Source organism: Dipodomys ordii, unplaced genomic scaffold, assembly GCF_000151885.1.
Source record: "Dipodomys ordii isolate 6190 unplaced genomic scaffold, Dord_2.0 Scaffold184, whole genome shotgun sequence".
NCBI classification, from domain to species: Eukaryota; Metazoa; Chordata; class Mammalia; order Rodentia; family Heteromyidae; genus Dipodomys; species Dipodomys ordii.
This window is the reverse complement of record NW_012267400.1, coordinates 854,468-859,373: the sequence shown is the minus strand read 5'-3', so window position 1 is coordinate 859,373 and position 4,906 is coordinate 854,468.

Below are 4,906 nucleotides of genomic sequence, written 5' to 3'. Positions count from 1 at the left end.
GGGGCCGGGGCCGCGGCGGGGTCTGCTGAGGGGTCGGTCCGGGGTCGGCTCTGCTCTGCCGGCTCCGGTCCGCCTTGTTTGTCTTCGCGTCCTTTCTCCGCGCACCGCCGTCTCGGGGCCCCGGTCGCACCGCCCCCCCACCAACCCAGCCCCAAGCCGGGCCGGCCGGGTGACGCGGCCCCTTTAAGACGGTTCACAACAATAAAGCCGCCTCGGCCGCCGCTTTATCCTCCGCGGCCGTCCCGCCCCCTGCGCCTGTCCCCATTGGAACTCCCCTCGGCCTCCGCGGCTCTCTCTCCGCATTGGCTGCGCCTGCAGACCTGTCTACGGGCCGCCGTCGCCCATTGGATCGCTGAGATGTTAGTCCTTTCCGGCTCACCCAATCATAAGGTGCAGCGAGTGGGACTGTCAATCACAAGGCGTCAGGAGCCAATCGGAACGCGAGAACCCCAGCGGGGCGGACCTTATGCAGAGTTTCGGGGCGGGCCCTGCGTTCATTCACAACATTCTTCCCCCGCCCCCCTCCGGCTAGACGGCGAGCCCCGGGCAGCTGGGTCTGCGCCCACACACGGCTTTGTTTACCGAGGGTCGCTTCCGGGTGCCAGGCGGGGACGGTCATCAAGGCCCAGCCGCGGGGACACAGGACGGCGGGTCTCCCGCCCGCGGGGCGGTGTGGCCCCGAGAAACCCACTCAGCCTCTCGGGGTTCAGGGTCAAGGGCAGACCCTGGCAGAGGGGGCGGCGGCCCACCCTTCCTGCTGGAGCTAGGGGAGGGTGCAGAAACGGAGCTCGGTTTGGGGGTTCCATAAAGCACCCCTTGAGCCTCCATCCGGGACTTGCCCCCACATCCTGCCTAGGCGCCACATATTATTTTGAGCGATAGGGATTTTCCTATTTTCCCACTGTTTGAATGCGTGCGGCCCTCTGACCACCGTGGCTGCGAGCTGGCCTCCCTCCCCCACCCCCACTCACCTCCTCATTCGTGTGGTATCCACGTGGGACCGTGTCAGTTTTCCTCGGACTGCGAGCGCTCAGGGCCCGAGCTGGGCACAGAGTCCTTCAGGACCTGGAACAGCGCCTCGCATGCAGTAGGTGCTCAAGCCATGACCTCCGGAGGAAGGGGCCACTTCTGTGCTGGCCTTTTGTTTTCTTCAGATGCTCTGCAGAGGGGGAGGGGGAGGCATGCTGGACCCTAAGAAGCCAGATTGTCCCCCACCCCTCACCCCCAAATCCCAGTCCAGGCCGCCCCAGCCCTTCCTTCCCCACCTGCAAGTCCTGGATGTCACCAAGTGGCCTTCCAGGCTGGCACACCTGTGCTTTCCATAGCAAACACACACTGCATCCCCGAGATGTCCCAGGGAAAGCGATGGTGACATAGTTCCCTAAGGATTTGTAGAGATTGGAACAGCTCACAGGTAGGCTGCAGGCCCAGTTTACACCCAGGGCCCTGGGATCCATCCCCAACACCACACACACACACACACACACACACACACACACACACACACACATTTAACACTGATTATGTGCTGAAATGACATTTTAGAAAAGATGTAGCTTAAATAAAATGTGGCATTAAAACAGGTCCCAAGCTGGGTGGCTCACTCCTGTCATCCTAGCTACTCAGGAGGCTGAGATCTGAGGATCACGGTTCAAAGCCAGCCTGGGCAGGAAAGTCCCTGAGACTCTTATCTCCAAATAACCACCAGAAAACCGGAAGTGGCGCCGTGGCTCAAGTGGTAGAGCGCTCGCCTTGAGCTGAAGAGCTGAGGGACAGCGCCCAGGCCCAGAGTTCAAGACCCGGGACCGACAAGAAAAAAAAAAAAAGCCGAGTGCTCCACAGTGAGAACCACAGAAATAGCGATAATAATAATAATAATACTTATTAATAATGATGATGCATGTGTAGCAGGTAGGCCCTGCTCTGACACAAGAGCCAGTGTTAACCTCCCCATATTGCTGCAAATGAGAGAGGAAACTGAAGCTCGGAGAGGAAGCTGCTGGCCTTGAGGTCACCTGGCAGGAAGAGCCAGCCTGGCGGAAGTCACGGGAGGGTCGGAGGGAGGTTGATCCGGAGCCTGGGGTCATTGGAACCCTGGGCCTGGCACAGGCAGGACCTGTCCGCGGAGCCACGCCCCGCCGACAACTTTGAAGCCACGACGTAGCTAGTGCACCACAGAGCCACGCCCCCAAGCAACCGCACAAGTGCCTGCCAAGCCACGCCCACAAAGGGAAACACGCCCACCAAAACACCCTATCAGAGCTCCTCCCCTGCTCTGCCACGCCCCCAGCCCTGGCCTTCTCTTAGAGGTATTGGGGATGACTTGGACGAAATTATGGGGCAGGAGTCACTGGGGCGCAGGAGGGATTTAGGGCGCTTCAATACAAACAGGACCCCTGTCTTACCTCTGAGCTCCTGTCAAGTGGGATCCAGGCCTTAAGCTGGGTCCTGAACCAGTGCAGGGGGTGGGGACTGAGGGAACAGAAAATGGGGTCTCTCAGGACTGGACACATTCGTATGTGATGAGGTCTGAACATGGACAGCACCCCCTTTCGCAGCTGGGAAGGGCAACCTGGTGCTCCTAGCAGCACCTTACAAGTGAGGAGAGAGAGGTTCAGAAAGGGTGAGCAGGCTGCCCTAGGCCACACAGCCCTGGGATGGGGGGTACAGGCACTGCGGGTCAGAAGGGTCAGGGGGCCACCGGGAGGTGAAGTGGCCTGGTTCCTCTCAAGCCTGTCCCTTGCTAAAAATACTGGTAGGAGAGGGAGGCGGTGGCGTGGGCTCCAGCCAGGCAGCTCACCCCCTCTGGGGACGCCAGCGAGCCCTGGCTTGGGAAACGGCGACGGCCACATTTCTTCCTCCTGCTGGCAGGGGTAGGGGTGAGCTCACTGTCTGGGCATGCAAAACTCCTGACCCCAAACCCGTGTGTCCCAGCCATCCTCCCTGCCTTCTGGAAGAAATAGGGCTTCCCTGGAGGCTCAGGTAGGGAGAGGAACAGGCTTCATCTCCATGCAGTGCAGATGGGGGTGGGGGGCTGGGGGCGTCAGGGGTGCCTGGCACCCCGCGGGCTGGCCAGAAGCCAGCCTGGGCGGCGGCGTGGCTGGCTTCCAGTCCCTTGCTGGCCCAGCATCTTCCTTTTGGAAACTCCTATTCATAGCAATGTCACCCCCTGCCCTGCAGGCGGGGGAGAGGAGGGCAGCGAGGACAATGGAGTCTGGAAAGCCAACATGGGGTGGTGGAAAGGGGATGTCCAGACAGAAGCTGCCAAGGGAGCAGCACAAATGACCCCCCCGCAGCTCCCCACTCTGAGGGGTGGGAGGGAGGTTCTGGGGCTCAGAGATGGGAAGTGACTTCGGCACGAAGGTCATACCGCCAGGGGTGGGGTGGGGTTCCCCAGAAGCAGGGAGCCTAAGAAGAGCAGGTGGCTTGACATTCCACCATCAAAGGAGTTCCACTGGGGGGCTGGTGACTCATGCCTGTAATCCTAGATCCTCAAGAGATTGAGGTTCAAAACCAGCCAGGGCAGGAAAGTCTATGAGGCGCTGATCTCCAATGAACCACCAAAAAGCCTGAAATGGAGCTGTGGCTCAAGTGGTAGAGTGCTAGCCTTGAGTGTAAAAGCTCAAGCCTTGCATTCAAGTCCTGGGACACACACACACACACATCCTGGGACACACACACACAGCTGGAAATCACACTCACACTCACACACACACACACATCCTGGGACACACACACACACACAGCTGGAAATGTGGCTTAGTGGTAGAGTGTTTGCCTAGTTCCTGGTTTCGATCCCTCAGTACCACAAAAACAGAAAGAGCTGTAAGTGGTGCTGTGGCTCAGCTGGCAGAGTGCTAGCCTTGAGCAAAACAGAAGCTCAGGGACAGTGCCCAGGCCCTGAGTTCAAGCCCCAGGAATGGCAAAAATAAAGAAAAACAAAACGAAGTTCCTAGGCTAGCCTGGGTGCCGCGCTCCCGGCAGGGCGCCCCCGTGCGGCAGAGCCAGGTGACGGGCGCCAGCAGACGGGGCCTGCTCTAGGCCTTCCTCCTTCCAGACAGCATTATTCAAATGATTTTCAAGCCGGGTGAGTGCCAGTGGCTCATGCCAGCTATTTAGGAGGCTGCCAGCTCTGGCAGGAAAGTCTGAGATGGTAATCCTCAATGAACCACCAAATGGCCAGAAGTGGAGCTGTGGCTCAACAGGTAGAGCGCTAGCCTAGAATGGACAAAGGCCCTGGGGTGCACAAAACCGAGGCCTGGCCCTGGCAGAGCAGGACCCCAAGCTTCAGAGGGATGGCGGTGAGATGTTGGCTGGACTGGGGCAGCTCCGTGGGGAGCCTTTGCCTGGGCCCAGCTGGCGGGGAGGAGCGCAGAAGGCTGGGGGTAGAGGAGGGATGCAGACAGGCACTGCGTGGGACAAACTGCCACCAAGAGACACACCTGCAATCCCAGCTACTCGGGAGGCTGAGATCTGAGAATCCCGGCTCAAAGCCAAGCTGGGGCAGGCAAGTCCTTGAGAGTATTTTTTGGTTGTATCTCTCCAGGCCACTTTCACTTTTTGGTGGTTCACTGGAGAGAGTCTCATGAACGTTCCTGCCCAGGCTGGCTTTGAACCGCGATCCTCAGCTCTCAGCCTCCTGAGTAGCTGGGATGACAGGCGTGAGCCACCAGCACCTGCCTTCCTTGAGACTCATCTCCAATTAACTACCAGAAAACTGGTAGTTAGTGGCTGGGGCACCACTGCGACGAGTGAGGCAAAGTTCTGTGGAGCTGGTGAGTAAGAGGTTTCTGGCTCAGGACCCAGTAGCCCCCTTCCCGTGGGGCTGAGGTGTAGGCGTTAGATGAAGACTCTGCACACATCAGAACAGCTGTTTTTTTGTTTTTGTTGGTCCTGTGGGCCTGAA